At 36.7% G+C, this 17683-nt stretch overlaps 1 protein-coding gene across 4 annotated transcripts in view; it reads right to left on the bottom strand.

Annotated features, from left to right (window-relative positions):
• The window catches only part of COBLL1 (cordon-bleu WH2 repeat protein like 1), an 80696-nt gene that overhangs the window by 56512 nt on the left and 6501 nt on the right, over positions 1-17683 (bottom strand). Inside the window, exon 1 of one of the 4 annotated variants that reach the window (XM_033064815.2) lies at positions 2166-2273. The exons of the other annotated variants lie outside the window; for them this stretch is intronic. The gene's annotated coding sequence lies outside the window, so the exon portion shown is untranslated. Of the gene's footprint in view, positions 1-2165; positions 2274-17683 lie in introns of those variants that run through there. 4 annotated transcript variants of the gene reach the window in all.

Here is a 17683-nt window from a genome sequence, read left to right as displayed (position 1 = left end):
AGAGTACGCCCATCCAAGCCATGAGCAGTCACAGATTCTCCAGTCCAGTGCTGTGGGAAATCAGAGACTTTACTAAGGCTCAGCTAAGCAACATCCACTAGACCTTGTCATAGGAGTACAATAAGTTGGTCAAGCAGAACCCACCTTTACCAAAACCATGCTGGCTGGGACAGACCCCCTTGGTCATCCTGTACATGCCACATGATATCCCTCTGGATAACCTGCTCCATAACCTTCCCTCACTGCTTGGGGCATTCAGCTCATCACACAGTGCCGTACTGCCTGTGCAGACTGTCTGCCCTGTGAAATGGCACAGATATGCTTAACAAAACTTTGTATAATAATAAATTCCAAGTTCTTAAAAAGCTCTACACATAATTGAGCCATGCCCTTGATTTTCTACCCACTCAGAAAAGATTAAAAGAGGTGGTGACACAAACATTCAAACACTTCTATTTGTGTGTACTTCAAACACTGAAATTCTACCAAATGTTAAATAAAAAAAGAGAGCGAGAAAGAGAGAAAAAGGAATATATTTACTTATGCAATAATAGGCCTCTTATACCATAGCAAGTTGACAAATGTTTCTAGGAGTCCTGTCTTGATGTGCTGCTACAAAAGCATTATATTATTATGGCTACAGTCACAGAACATTTGGTCTGCCTTTATCTGCATTATCTAGTTTTAATCTTAAGAATACAATACACCAAGTTTTTATGACTCAGTGTTTTACTGTAGCCCTGTAAACATTCCAAGCCTTCACAGAAAGGCAAGCAGTTACAGTAAGTGATTATTTCTGGCAATATTTTTTCCTATAAAACATCAGACAGTCCAAGTTAGTATATCCCAGAATTCAAGGAACAGCATGTATCAAACCATTTTTTTTTTCTTGGGTGTTTTGCTGTTTTCCGTTCCCCTTCTTGGCTGTTTGACCAAAATGTCTTTTCATAAAGGGTCTTAGAGACAAAGTCTCAGAGGTGAATTCTTGCGACAATATTCTGAATTTTATTTAAAAGAAAGACATAAACAAAAGCACCTATCAAAAGGCTATGGCAGGGCTTACAGCACAGTCAAATTTCACTTTCTCAACAGATTTTCTCTCCCAGTGAAAAGCCATCAGAGACACTAATAGGCTTTAATTCTAAAGACTGAAGACCAATGACAATTTGATACACTGTATACAAGTTTTGAAATACATTTTCTTAAAATACAATTACAGTTCTTTTGTGATCCACGGTACTGAAAGAAACTTTGTGTCAGGCAAAATAGTAATACAGGAAGGACTCAAGTCAGGACTCGTGATACAAAAGAACCTACATCTACATGTACATTTCCACATTCTGTCTTCTGTTTTTAGAAGAAGTAATCAGAACTGTCCATGACTTACACCTGAGTCACTTTAAAAACAAAATGCAAAATCTAAAGCACAATTAACTTGTTCCTTCCATTGCAATTTATAGCAGCCTGAAAGACTTCTGCAATAACTAATTTAAATCACAGACACTTAAGTTCACAAACCCCAATACCTCAGAAGCCTGATGTGCAGAAGAAAGAAAAAACAACCTTCCTAAATTAAGACAAGTAATCAGAAACTGCTCCTCACATCCCCTTCTACCTTTGGCTGTTCCTGTGTGGAAATCCAGGTTTACCAAAATATGTATTTAACTGCAAGTATTACAGCACTCAAAACTGTTTGACAAAAATACAGTTTTTAACTGTTTCTTTGTAAGCTTTTTATCCATCATTTTGCTTAGATACACACTGCATTTATGAGAAAAATAATAAATAAAAGAAGCACAAACATGCTTTACAAAGAATGGAATCATCCTGACAACACTGGAAGAAGAAAACAGCATTTTTATCTCTCACTATTTAAGACTCTCCAACTTTTACTACTAAACTTTCCAACAAACATTACAACTATTAGTATGGTCTGTAGCATCAGATATTTCCATTGCTGGTTTTGAGACCCTGCAAGAACTCAAGTACCACATTCATACAGCTGTACTTAAAATTTACACACAAAATATGTCCATTGGGAAAAAGAAGCATCCACTTTCCAAAAAAGACCAAGAATAACTTTTGCAATTAGGAGACAAATGTAAATGTAAGCACCTGCTTATAAGAAAAGCCTAGACACATCAAGCATACAGCTTGATACTTACCATGCTCTCACATTTTTCCCTTCTCTCACCGAGAAACACCCAGCCCTCAGTGCAGCCACTGAAGCCCAGAGGTGTCTCAGTAAGGCTGAGGCTTTGCTAGCCCAGACTTGCTCTGTCCCCTCGTCACTCGCCTGCCTCCGCACAGCGCGAGCGGCTCTGGGGCGCACACGGAAACCCAACAGCACAGCGCGTGGGAAGTGCCTTTTGTTAAAATAAACACTTCTGCAGCAAGGAAACACTGAAAGCGTGTCCAAAGTACGACAGTAAAACCTCTTACAACACTAAGAGCGCTGACTCCAATGGGTATCCAAACGCTGGGGCCTAGGGAGTGGCAGGCCAGCCTTTGGGGCATGGGGGAGAGGTGCTGGGCTGTGGCCCTAAGTCCAGGGAATGCTGCTGAGGCCCCACTGAGCAGGGATGCTACTGCTCCCACCTGTGCACAAGGGCTGCTCTGCAGCTCCCTGCCAGAATGATAGTAAGAAAATACACAGGTAAAACCGTGCCTTTCATCCAGAGATGTTACTTAACCTAAGTTGGCTCTGAGGATAGAAAGCTTTTCCTCTCCAAGATATGCCAAGCAGGAGCTGAAAACTTGCTTCCCATGTGCTTGCTTGGTGTGAAACATCATCCACATTATATTATTTCCTATATATGAAAACCAATCCTAAACACTCAGGTACTTATCTCAACAAGATTTGAGCAACTCTGTAAAATGGTGCAAGGCAAAGCACTACTACTTCAAAGCATAATGCTCCTTTTAGAAACAAGTCTCTCTGACATCCTTCAGTTAAATTTAAAAATGCAGACGTCTTGAATACAAAATAAAATCAACTACCTTCATAAGCAATGTTATGTCTACTAGACAATCTAATTTTAAAGTTAAACCATCTGCCTAGAAAACTGACTACCTGGAAATAAAACATTTGCATATGTAACACTGCTGGAACTGCTGAGACCAATTATCATATGACATTTTCCTCTCCAGCTCCAGCGTGGTCTTTTCCTTTTCAATGACCAAACCAGGCATTGCTTAGTGATTTGATGCAGTAGGTGAATGAACTGGTATTGCTCAGAAATTCTCTTTCTGGTTCTTCATCTAAACAGGTTTCAGCAAGGACAAATAATGCTAAAGACAGGCAAAAAAAAAGTGCTGCAGTATCCTGGTTAGACCAGGTCTGCAGCTGGGAGCACAGACATTCTACAAGTTCATTACTGACTATCCCTCTGGGGATGAGGCAACAGAAACTGGTTGCTTTCACACAAGCCATGAAAAAAGAAAGCCACAGGGTGGCACTGCAAGTTGGTTCTATTTTGAAACGACTTGGCTGTTAGTTCTTTTCCAGACAAATCAGAGCATATCTAATGCATTCTGTATAAGACAGAAGAGTGGTTCAGAAGTTTTTCTTCAAACACATTTTCCAGCAACAAATATCCCTAGAATATAAATCACCTCATAAAAGAGGCACCTACTTCTCAGAACTGTCAGGGTATTTTATAAATTCATGAAATGGTATTTAAAGGCATTAACGCAAGAATGCTATAGTAAAGGCAGGCGAGGAACTGACACCTATTTTGGGTTTGTCCGTTCATTCTGTAAAACAATTCAATTTTCCCAAAACGTGCATTTTCATACAAAAGCTAAAGAATTTTCTTCATACCATGACTTTTTATCAATGCTGAGATGGCAAAATCTCCAACAGATCTCCCTTTCTCTGAAAGGAAGGACAGTATTAACTTCAAAAAAAGTATATGAAAAAGTCTTAACACAGCATTCAATACTACCATATGTTTTTAAAACATTTGCCTTCTATATTCATATATAAAAGAATTATACTTAATGTCATCCAAACTAGATGACTTAGTACAGCAGTATTTCAAAGCTGAACTTAGAAGCCTATTTAATCTGTTTTGTTGGCTTCTTCTCTCCCATATTTCAAATCCCTGCCATTTGAGTTAAAGCAGAAACATTTGCAAAAAGTGCTATTCCTGCTCATTTAATGAACTAACCAATTTTCAAAGGAGAGTTGGAGGTCATCCAGGATTGCAAGTTACTTTCTACTTTATAAAACAAAAAGTCACTTCAAGGCATGAATTTGATATTTCAGCAGATCCTGAACTAACAGACACTCTATGACTACGCACAACCACTTTGGTTGCTGAAGTCCTAGACCAATTTATTTTTTCAGTTTGAAAGTACAATCAGTAACAAATGAAAATAAAGTTGTATTTTGGTTTAATGGAACCATAATATAAATTAGAACACCAATTCATCTGCTATCATTTTTCTTACTCCAGAGGACAAGAATTCTAAAAAATAGAAAGTTTTCATTTTTTCCGTCAGACAGAAGTTGAAGACTCAACTAGCAATTATTCCAACTGCCAAGTAAGTATAAGCCATTCTTTCTGCTCCCTGTTTGTAAATGGAGATTATTTCCCATCTGATAGCATAACAGTAATATATGGGCAGAGAAATACGCCAATAAAGTTGTGACTTTAACAATAGATAAGGCAGATGATTACATAATAGTATTGATTGCCAAAGCTATATAAATTTGATTTGAGCACATATTTGCCTACTTTGTGGACTCATACTAAAGCACTCTGCATGCTAATAAAGGATTTCTGCATGACAAAGACTAAATTAACAAGTTAGTAACCTGGAAAAAGTAAACTAATTTTGGTACCAAGACACCAGTACCTGGTGTCAATATTGCTTAAAAATCATGTATGTAACAAAAAAGTAAGTAAGGCACCTCCCTCACAAAAAACCCAAAAAACACCAAATACCGAAACAAACCACCAGGCAACCACAAAACTCAAAGGAAAGTTATTACTACTATCATGATTAGTCTGTTATTATTTCCTGTGCTTGGAATGGGAGAGCAAGGGCTGCTATTGAATTGCTGGTGTGCAGACACTGAGTAACTATACTTCCAACACTCCATAAAATAACTTCCCAGTTCATCAGTTCAACATCAACTATTATACTGTTTATATATAACACTGCAAGGTCACGTGCTGAATGCAGCTAATGGAAGTCAACTCCAGTTCTAAATAAAGTAACTATTTAAGCAAAAAACAGACACACTGGATGCAACTTAATATGCTTCCAATAGACTACTCTGTGCCCCTCTATCAACACCTATGCCATTATGAATAGAAAGTTAAATAAATTGGAAAAATTTGAGAAGTAGGTACATTGTTCATCAAGCCCATATCCTTAAAAGTACGGACTTTGAGGAAGCTGTGTCTAGGAAGACATATGGAAGCAACCAGCATGTCTTTTCTTTGAATTATGTTTTCTTCTGCTTTTTAATTTCCTTATTCAAGGCATATTAGTGCTCATAGTTAATTTGTACATATTTTTCACAGCTTTGGAATAAATAGTGCTTCTGGACAGTAGAAGCTAGCCAATGCATTAAGCTTTCCCAGTTGGACATTGGTAGCTGGAACAGCACTTGGTCTCCGATGTGCCATTACTGAATTTTCAGTTCTAGATAAGAGGTCACACACACATACAATCCCACCAAGGGAAAAAAAATAAAAATCAAACAGCCAAATTTTGACTCATAAAACCAAATATCAAAGGAAGAATTCTACTACTCCTAGTCCTGTCTCTCCCAATATGGAACAAAAAATAAACAAAGATAATCTATGTTTTGACATCTTGGATATCTGAGAACTTCAAAGTTATTTATTTATGCAGATGACTAAATATTTCCCTTCATTTTTCAAATATCCTTGAACACAAGTATTTGTTCAAAAACATAAAGGACAGAAAATAAATGGTTGTATTGCTCTTGTCACTGCAATGCAAAACATTTATGACCAGTTCTTAAAAACTGCAGAATCACAAAATGTAACACTCTTCCTCAATCAATATTTAGCCCAAATTTCTGCATGATCCATAGGCATTTAGATATAAGAAATTTTAAAAAGCCAAACAAAACCCTGCACACAACTATTCTTAGCCAGCACTGCAAGGCACATTCTTACATTCCCATGAAAGTTAACAGGATGAGGAGCATGGTTGCATGTTCCCTTGAGGCCAGGCACAACTGAACTACTGGACAAAGAACAAGTTCTGGTCCCCATCACTTGCACATAGACCATGGGAACCCACTTGCTCTGGGTCACTTGGCTACACAGCTGCATATGTGCTGTTTTTAGAACACAAATATTTTCTTTTAAATGAACAACCAAGTACTACATGATCAAAAAAAAAATCCAGAAGAGACCAAAATATCTGTCTGTATGGAGTGATTTACAGCACAAGCTAAACACACATGCAAAGCCAGTTAGAGAAACCATCTCATGAGTACAAATTCTGCCAAATTAAAAACTTATCATCATAATCCTTCCAGGAGTCCAAAACCTATGACGCAGAAGCCCCATCGCACTTTGACAATCTTGTCCCTGTCCCAGTTTCTACTCAGAAGTCATGAAGACCTCTTCAGCAATTTCAGTAGGACAGAGGAGTAAAGGTGAATGGAAAATTGATGGAATCATGCTACTGCCACTACCATAATACATAAGAGGTTCTGTGTTGAAAGTTCTGGGACAGCCACACGTTAAGTTTTTTGGACAAAGCTGGTCTATTACTGACTCAGACATATTGACAGGGAGCAGAAAAATAGGATACAGCTTTGTCATTTCATTTATATAAAGAGCCTCAAACAAGGTATGACTTGCTGCTAAGAGATACAAGAATTCACCTGTCAAATTAGGAGTTACAGTAGGTAAAGCCACAGGAAACAGTGATTCTGGATGCCTCTTCATAAGGTCCACCGTGTTCTCAATCTTAAAAGCAGCCATTGGTTACTCAATCTCACTGGATCCCACTGGTAATCATGATGTGAACCACAAGAGGACACCTTCTAAATACTCACCAGCAGCCCAGCTGAATCTTTTTGCTAAACAAAAAACCCCTAACCTGGCTTAAAAAATGGATGTTCATAAAACACTTCACATTAGTGCACTATTTCTGTGCATAAGATCACAAGGTTTCTCAAGCTCACCATCATTTATACTCTCGTAACTCCGTTTTCTGTGTATTTGCAGAAATGTGAAATAGGGTTGAATGGGGGATACCTGTTCCATGGTAACATCACAGACTGTGTGAAACATTTTTTTAGACTGCAAATATGACCCAACAGCCTTTAGAAATATTCTATACCAATAGCTCTCTGGTGTCAAAGGTGGCTAATAAGGATATCAGGTGACTGTCAAAAGTAAAGAATAATAACAATGACAAAAACGTCAGAGAAAATTGCAAGAAAAATTTTACAGTTAGGTCAAGCTATCATTTCTCTCTATCTTTTTATAATTACATGACTGCATAACTTTATCACAACTGATGTTAAGCAATGAAGGTAAGTGAGTGGGTGAAAGAAACAACAGAAGCACAGAATAATTTAGATTGGAGAAGACCCTTAAGATCATGAAGTCCAACCACAAACTTAAAATTGCCAGGTTATCATCTTCTCCACTGGGGGGATGAAAATGCCTTTTCAGATTGTCTACTCCTTTCATTTTTATTTTTTTTTCTTTTAAGTACAAAAAAGACAAAAGGCAATCATCCCTTCCATTTTGGCAAAAGTACCTACAAGCTTAGCTGCCACAGCATCCAGTTGCAGACCTTGATACCCCACCTTCTTTAATCATGTAGTTTTTTTTGAAAAATCTCAATATTTTATTGCCAAATTCAAGTCTGAAATTCCCACGTAGGGAAGCTTCAGGGATGTAAATCATCTGCTTCATTTCTTGGCATCCTGTGTCTCCAAACATGACGTTGTTATGTTCAAATCAGACTAAATTAGGAAGCCAAGACATTTAAAGTGATATTAAGCAGACAACATTGTGGTCAACCCTTTCAATTCTTGGATATGACAGCTTTATCTCACCATTCTTGCTTATTTCCAACAAAATTATAATAACATCATACAGTTTAAATAAACCAACACAGAACTCTCATTGTTATTTCACTGGATTTGCTGTACATCATTAAGCTTAAAAGTAAACTGAATGATCTCTTACTATTATTTCAGTATTGTACTAACTGCAGCAGGAGTCCTTACATCCATTGACCAAATTAAAATAGAAGTCAGGGTGTATCAGCTGGGCCTATGAAATGTTATGGTGCAATGCACCTATTCCACCTAAAAGTCAGTTAGTCAAAACAGCTCAGATCAGTAAGAATTGATTCAGGTCAGGTTATAGTACACTGTGTATAGCACTGACATTTTGTGATTACAAAGCCAACATTTAACAATAGGAACTGGTGATATCCCTGACTTTTCTAGTTTAAAGCCTTAAGTGAAGCATCAGAGGTTCTATGAAAAACATTCTCCTGATGGGTTTTTTTAATCTTTATTTTTACTACTGAGTATCTTGACATGTTGAAAGAAAAGTTTGATCAGTGAAAGAATCCATCAGTATTTATCAGCTCCTTGCATTTAATTTCTTCTTGGTTAATTCCCAGAAAATCAGTCATTTTTCTATTAATTTTAAGGTCAAAGAGGACCCCATGGAAGGAATAGGCAGCAGGAACTAAATAAACCGAAGACCGGATCTTTAATGCAAATGTGTTTCCTGGAGGAAAGGAGTAAATCAGTTCAGATAATGTAGTACAGAAGTAGGAAAAAAGTTTAAAAAAATAAAAATCACATGTTCTGAAACAATCTGTTCAAAAGTTTTCCCCTGGAACATAAGTACCTCTTCAAAACCAGTGCCCTGCTGAGGAATTTAAGAACTTGCCAAGGTTTAAGTTACTAATCAAAAGCAACAGTTATTTGCTTTGTGGATGACAAAGTTGTAGCACTTGCTCAAAACTAAAATAAACCAAACAAATCACAATTATTTTAAGATACAATACAAGTGCAGAGTGAAAGCTGTCTGTGTGAGTGTGTAACTGAGACAAGCACTCCAGAATACATCCCCCTTTATTACAAATTCTAAGAAAAAGAATACTGGCAGTACAATTAAGAGGGCTTCAGAGTACTGAACCAGTTTAAATAATGCTTAATGCTTTTCAAATCCACCAGTTACAAGGTCACACCAGGGTAATTCCACAGCATGTCTCCTGATAACCATGCTTCCAGCCTGTTAAAGAATCACACATTTTTATGAACAGCTAGAATTTAAAGTTTATCTTTAATAACCAGAGAGCATGACTATTTAGATATTATATGCATTTCCCAAAATCACTGCTCAACCCTCAAACATTATCCTTATTTAATTAACCACTGCTCCAGACACTAGGACATCTGATAACTGACAAATATGTTCTCAAAGATTAGTTTCTGGCCCCAGAAAAGGTCCTCCTTCACAGAACTTTTTTATCTCTGTATGCAATATCGTATCCTCCCAAGTACACCCAATATAAATTGTTCTGTACTACAGAAAATCCTTGTGTTTCAAAATTAATTAATTAATTCCTACAACTGCTTAGTAAAGAAATGAAATGCATTTAAGATTTTGAGATTTCTTCCTCCCATGTGAAAAAGCAAAAAGAAGATTATAGAGGCCTTACTTCTTAAAAAACACATCCATAACTTCTTATTGGAATACAGTCAAATCCTAGTTTTAAATATAGTCATTTTATCAGTATTTTTGATTAAAAAATAATGAAAAGTGAGTACCATAAGGAATCAGGAATTATGAAAAGGAGATACCAATAGGTATCTTGAGAACCTAAACACAGCTACCTACAAAGTTCCTGCAATATCCTTCCCTCACAGAACTTCAGTGAAATGTAGGTAAGTGATGGCAAATAATGGAACAGTCATTATGAGCATCAAACTTCATGAAAATTATGCATTTCTTTATGCTTCAGTACAAAGCACAACTGATACTAAAACAGTATTAAGTATGTGCTGTGTGAATATTCTTTCAGGAGTGGATTATATCTGCTTTCTCTTAGAGTACTGCACACCTGACTCACCATTGCTGCCTTCTCCCTTTCTTTCTCTTTTGCTCTGCTTCCATCAGCAGCATGGTTTCCCATTTGATTCTGGTTGGGATTCTCACTGCAGGGAGGCTAAATCTGCACTTGAGCACAAATGCTAAGAGCATGACAACTATTAATCAGTGTAAACTCACTGAAAAATCAGCGCTAAAATCACTCTACCAAAATGGTTCTGGCTTTGAGGACTTATCCAAAAAAATTTCAATAAAAACATATGCATATTACAGGAATACCAATTCAACCTTTATCCAGGTACTTATTGTTCCAGATGCAGCTACTTCTGTCTAAGAAAAGTTTATTTTCATGTTATATATAATAACAATCTAGGCCATCCTACAGCGCACCACAGATCTACCACTGGGGCTGGAAGAGATGATCTTCAAAGGTTGCTTCCAAGCCAAATAATTCTATGATTTCCCTGAAGACAAAAATAAACCGGTGGAAATCAAAAGCAGAAAAGTATTTTGGCATACCTTCTTCCTGAAGAGAGAAAGTATACGTGGATGTAGTGCTTAGAAGCATAAAAACTATTAAATTTTAAAACAAAGGCAACACCATTCTAGTTGGCATTAAGAAACAGTGGAACAGTACAAACAGGGCAAAGAAGTCCTTTAAAAGAGAATATGAAAACAAACCAAAAATGGTTTAAGCTAGCCAAAAATTTAAAGAGGCTACAAGTGAATGCAAAAAAAAAAAAAACCCAGCAAGGACACTGGCACAGGGAGAAAGCCACTGGCCATTTCTAGATGCCACAACTAACTGGACACAGTTTGAATCAACAGGGTTTAACAGGCACTGGGGAAATACTTCACATCCTCCTCAGTAAAATCACCTTTGACTTAAATATAGCAAAGGGGTTTTCTACTTCTTCTAAGCAATCATAAAGAGATAAAAATAACCCCATTCTGTTTGTCCTATTGAATAGGGGATTAAAATAACTAGCAAGGCTTTAAGTCGTTGAGCTGGAGGTAGATTCACCAGGTCACAATTGGAAAAGGAGAACTGCCAGTCCTTGATAAGCACAGCAATTACCATTCTTTTATATACAGAACCACTCTAAGGGAGTACAGCTTCCTTAAACAGCAATAACAGCATATCCTTTGATTTATACAGCAGTCCTGCAGCAATACAACCAACATCCTGTTTTCATCTTAAAGTACAGCTGGGCACTTTGTCCACAGGCTTTATTTATCAGAGTCCCCATAACTGAGCGCCTCGTCGTTAGAAGAAACAGCACCCTTCAACTTAGCAGCATTTTATCTCTCTGGTTCTTTCCTCAGGAAAATACTTACATGCTACCTATCTGACCTACAGAGCACATAGACTTTTACTGCAAACTTTGACACAATGTGACTTAAATTTATAAATGTTAACTAAATACAGTAACACACTTCTCCCACCCAGGAAGTCATGTAAAAAACCACCCAAGAAAATTTAGACAAAAAGGGATTTCAAAGGAAAGGACAAAAATATCTAAGCTGCCAGATCTCCTAAAGCCCATGAAACACACAAATTCCTGATATCTGAAACCATCTTTTTAAGTTCTCCCTGGATTTAGAAGTTTTCCCTGAATATAACAACAAATCTCTGTAAAATGCCTTAAAGAATATATCTCTAAAACATTTGATCAGACAGAACATTGATTATTTAATAATTATGTATCCTGGTTATCACAACAGTTGGAATCCTGTCAGAAATGCAGTATTTTCCACATTCTTACCCATGAAACTAACCAGACAAATAGAATTTTGAATGATTTACATGCTCATACTCTGTAACCATGCAGCAACTCATGAACATGCCATTCACATGTTGTCACACTTCAGAAATAGACCAAGAGTGCTTAACTCTTTACCACTTTATTTGTTCAAAAGTTTTAGAAGGAATTGTTGCTTATTGAATACATTAAATCACTAAAAACTTACAAAATGACGAAACTTTTGCTAGCTATATCTGTAACACATCCACAATTTTTACCTATTTATTCTCAAGCAAGTGGTAAGCTGCGTGTCAGCACAATCTCAGTGAAAACAAAAAGGCAACTACTAATATCAATATAGGGAACACTTCTTATTTAGAAGTTAATGGCCCTGATTCAAAAGCAATAAAGAACATTGGATTTGTCTGGCCAGAAAACAGCCTGTGGTATGGGCACAGAACAGGCAAAATTACTGCCAACACTGTACAGCAGAAGGCGGCAAAGTGACAAGGATGCAGAACAAAACATCAACCTGACCAGAGTGTCTACTCTTGTCCTTAGTGGTAGTAGATAAGGCAAGGACAAGTTGAAGACAGTTAATTTGCTAAAATCTCCAAAATTTGTCCACATTTAACTGCACCAGATCAGTGCTTCACTCGTCATAAAACTGAAGTTAACAAGTGGAAAACCAGAGCAGTCTATTTGGATAAAAAGTTCATAAGCAGCCATCAATACAGATCACAAAAGCAGAACAAGACGTAAACAAGGGAACACTAATACTCACAAATCTGTGAGCTTCCTCAAAGTTCATCTTCACCCTGCTGAGTAAAACTAAGCATCAGTAACCTAAAGCCCATCACCACCCCCAAGCACCAAATTCTCTCTCTCCCAGTAAGTATGGGCTGGGTTTTGAAAGCCTCCCAACAGAGGAAATCCATGAAAAGAACTCTGGCTTCATATCAGAGACTGAAATTGTGGCTAATGGCCATTGCACTGTTCTTTTGGCACACATAAAATGATAATGATCAGAATTCTAGAAATTTTTATTACGTGGATATGAAGTCAGTAGCATAATGCTGTTAGCTTAAAGCAGAAAGGTTCTTTGGATACAAAAATTCAAAGCTGACACTTCAAAAACATCAAAAACTACAATAACATAAGGTGAATACAGAGAAAGAAACAAAAGTCTTGTCTAACATTAAAAACAGAAAAAGGAACTACCCCAGACTTCCATAATTTGATTACCAGCAACTTAACACTGGCTTCTTCTGACTGAAGAAGACATGAAGCTGCAACAAACTGAATCTATCAGCTCAACAGCAGCAGCAGCAAACCTACTCAGTCGAGAACAAACACACAAACTTCTTTCTACCTAGAGAGCCCATAAGGGAGGGAGAGAGGTATGCAACCTCTGTCAATTATTCAATGACTATCAAAATTCAAACAAAGAAACAAAAAAAATGGGGGGAAGAAGAACAACTAATCTCTCCATCCAGTGTCAGATCTTTGCATGAATCAGCCTCTCATAACCAAAGTAACTAAGTCACTTCTTCCTCACTGTCACTTAAATATTTAAGTGAAAATATTTGTTAATCAAAGTGGTAAACACAAAGGTACACAATAGTGGTACAGCTGTGTCAGTTTGAGAATGTGACTCACATTTTCTGATGGATCTCATTTTATCATCAGAAGCCAAAAGCTTTCTGAGTTAAAAGACTGTTTACAATCCCAACCAATGGCTATGCCATGTTTAGATATGCCCTTTTATATTTGATAAAAGATCACATGTCTTTTACAGACAGATGGGAGATCTTTCGACCATGTTGAGCATTTATTCACATGATACCACAAACTGACTCAAGGAAACAGTCAGTGTATGACTGAGATATGAAATATGATGTGACAGGATGTGGGAAAGGCCGGTAAGTGTAGATGGAGTTTTCCAGATCTCAATCGGCTTTCAAAATTATTTTTAAATGGAAGTTAAAACTTTATCAAGTACTTCTAAACTTGGAGCTTTTGTTTTCCTGTAACAGAAGGACTCTGAACTCACAACCATTTTTCTTTACTGAGAGTATGTTGTCAGTAAATTAATTGCATGCTTCCCCATGAACTAGAGTAGAATTTTGCAAGGGCGTTTCTACATTAAGTTGTTAAAGCTTTTCCAAGTGGTCCTGACAAACATTTTTACAAAATAAACAATTCACTGGACACGTCATTTCCTACTGTCCATCTCCACCACAAGCAGGAAGAGAATACACAGATTTCATTCAGGAAATGTGAAGGAATATCCAGCTGTTCTTGTCTAGTGGAGATAGAATGCAGGACAGCTGCCTCTTATGCAGAACAGCAGAGTGCTGACCAGCATCACAGACATCTTTCCACAAGACCACTCAGCCAGGGTACCAAGTCATTTTAAAGACTCCATCTACAGGAGCAGTATTGTATAGGGTGAAATCTCAGCATTTATGTTATGTGTCATTATTTCCAAACAGTCTCAATTCTAACATAAAATCTTATTTTGGATAAAGTACTAGCAAGCAGTCTTCAAAAATAAAAATTCCTATAAACCTGTTAGCTGGCAAGCTTTACATATTGTAACTACAAAATCCAGGAAAATTTAGGGGCAAGTAAAAGCAGGAAGAAAATCTAACAACAGGAGCCCATAAGCAATAAAAAGTATCTTAAAGAACACAATCAGGAAAAAAAAATTCTAAAATTTCTGAAAGTATCATACCACATCCCATTTTTTCTCTAAATTAAATTCTTCTATACTTTCAAGTATACTTTTAAGGTCTCATCCAACATTTACAATTCATTGCATTTCTCTCCTTTTTTATTAACTTAAGATTTATGGATGAAGATACATTAGTGTATTTTGGGAGGAAGACTGGAAAGTTTGTAAGAATGTTTGGGCAGTGGAAATATAAGAACAGTCAAAGAAAGATGCTTAGAAATCTGACAGAGATCCCAACAGTGCAGACAGTGATGTCAGATCCTTATTACTTTTCCAAAATAAGCCTCTCCAGATTCCCTCTCATACCCCTCACTATCGACAACCAGCTCTGAAAAAGTGCTTATAAAATTCTTTGGTTTTCCTTATCTCCTACATTTTCACCTTGCTTTTCTACAAAAGCGAACAAGCATTGCCTGGTGTATTGAGAATATCTCAAAAATACCGAGGACAGGGCAGGGGGAATTTTGTGCCCTGCACTGCAAAAGAACCACCAAAACAAATCACAAAAATTATCTAGATTCCAAAATCCTCTGATCCCTGCATATATCACCTGGCAGAGAACCATAGCCCTCTCCCTACTTCAAAAAAACCCTGATCAACAATCAAGAAACAAGAGAGAAGCATGAAGAAGCTGAAGGAGTAAAGATACATCTGTCCCAGTTCAATTAGTTCATTTCTACAACAAATTCCTGATAATCTACCATGCAGATGTAAAATTACATATATATTTAATTTTGAGAAAGGACAGCATGTAATACACTTATAAAATTACAGCTACTGGTCCAACAAAATCATCGGTAAACTCTGACTTGCTTGAATAAAGAAAAAAAATCCTATTTAATGTCTGTAGCTATCACTGCCAGCCTTGAGACCTCAGCTTCAAGTCCTGCAATGTCCAAGGCATTACTCAACTATAGATAAGCAAGTAGATGAGATCAGCAACTGCAAAGACAGTGAATGACTCCACTTTAAAATGGCACATAAAAGGGCCTGGGAGATCCTTCTCCCCTCCAACAGTGTAGTGAAAAATATTCTCAATGCCCATATAAGTACAAGGGAATAAGATGTGTTGAGCTAGATAAAACAGAACACACAATTTTTAAACACAAAAGCATATTTATAAAAAGAAGAATTTATAGTTTCAGAGTGAAGTCAGGGAAGAGGAATTAGATATAGAGAGAATGGGATACAGGGCAGAAAGACCAAACTGAAGGGCCAGGCTTTTACTACATTTGAAGATTTAAAAGAATGCACAAAGCAAGAATGTGACAAGATCCACTCAAATTGCTGTGTTCTTACCCCTTCAGGTAAAAATTAAATACATCTTTCTTTACAAACTTATTTAAGATTGAGAAAAAAGGAACTTCCTCCAAGCAGTGAGTACTTTAAAAAGTGAATGAGGCAAATATAGCTCAAAGAGGATGCCAAGGACGGAATTAGAGATGCTGATTTATAATGTGGGTGGAAGGAGAGGATCAAAATTGCAGGCAAGGGGAAGTAAGAGACCATGAATCAGACCCCAACAGAGGATACAGAAAAGTTTGTCTGGAGACTTCAGAGGGTGAATGGAAAAAGCAGTAACTGCTCAAAAATGAAAGTTGGGAACCTAGGAACAACTTTCAATATATAATGATACCTGATTCATGAGGAATTAAATATTCTGATTTTTTTTTAAAATAATAATTTAAAAAACTTAAAAAGCAAAGCCCAAATTTCTGTCACGGGTTGAATTTCTGATTTACAAAAATGCCTGAAAATTATCAGAAATTCATCCTCTAGAAATTCCACCTGCTATACTATTGTCATCAACTAACACACAACTTCTTGCTTGTCTTACTAAATAAGTAAAAAAACTCATCCATCCATGCAAATAATTTCTATGCTCTCAAAGCCAGAATGGTTACATTTTGAATTCTGCACAACATTATTTTTTCATGAGAAGGGCAGAACGTTTAAGTCCTTAGCTAGTAGTAAAGAAAGAAGAACTTCATCTTTGCCTCAAGGATCACACCCAGCAGGACAAGTTGTAAATATTTGTTTTTTCAACTTTAACAGATTTTTTTTTTTAGGAGATCAGTGACAAAGCATTATTCTTCCCACATAAAAAGAATTTTCAACATTGCTGTCACAAGAGCAGTTAAACAATAGCTAGCTCAGTAGATTATCCAGTTGGTTTGTCATCTAGTTTGACAGTACAGAAGGACTGAGCTAGGTCTTAGAAAAGTCAAGAGCAATACCAATGATACTTAAACAAATGACAAACTAGTGAAAGACAAAAAAACACAAACTAAACTTGGCATGCCATGTCCTTCCCTAATGAAGGATAAATCCTTCCCTAAATTACTTTGAATATTCTTATTTAACTCAGTTCAGCAAAGACCCCAGCACATCAAAGGTGAGGGGGGAAGGAAGGGACACAGATGGACAAAAAACCCAAACAAAACAAGCAAACATTCAAACTGAAGGAAACAAAAAAATGCAATTCATTTGGGAAAAAATTTTAAAAATAAAAGCAGCAGTTCCTCCAGACAACTTTGTCAATTTTAAGTCTGTATTAAGTTGAAAATCCTTATGCTCTTTCCACTGCACAACATTTAGAAGTTACCTGTCAAGCCCCATATATAGAAAAGCTTCAGTCTAGAAGAAAATCCATCTGAAGGTCTGACATCAAAGTAAGGTAAAATACCAAAAGGGAAAACTAATTCTCAACAAAAAAACACGTCCCATGAAAACAAAAAATCTCCACTGTTAAATCAATACATCAATAACTCAGGAATATTAGATTGAAAATTTATTTGATTTTAAAGAAAAATACACATATTTCTAGTGCTGTTCTTTTGAGATAGGATGGCGTTTCCCTTGTTGGAGGCTTTTTGTCTCTTTGTTGGAGGAAAATTCAAGCTTACAACATTTCTTGTCTAACACAGAACAACAGTTTGCATTGTTTGGAAAGGAGAGGTTTGTCTATTATTCCATATATCTATAAGATTTCAAATCAAGTAGCTCTATTTCCAGAAGAGAAATGAAAATCAAATAAACATGCAGAAAGTATTTTTAAAACACAGCTAAGAAAGCTTCCAAGCTGTATCATTTCTTCAATGGGAACCTCTTTAAAG

This window comes from Catharus ustulatus, chromosome 7, assembly GCF_009819885.2.
Source record: "Catharus ustulatus isolate bCatUst1 chromosome 7, bCatUst1.pri.v2, whole genome shotgun sequence".
NCBI classification, from domain to species: Eukaryota; Metazoa; Chordata; class Aves; order Passeriformes; family Turdidae; genus Catharus; species Catharus ustulatus.
This window is presented reverse-complemented; position numbering and strand designations above follow the sequence as displayed.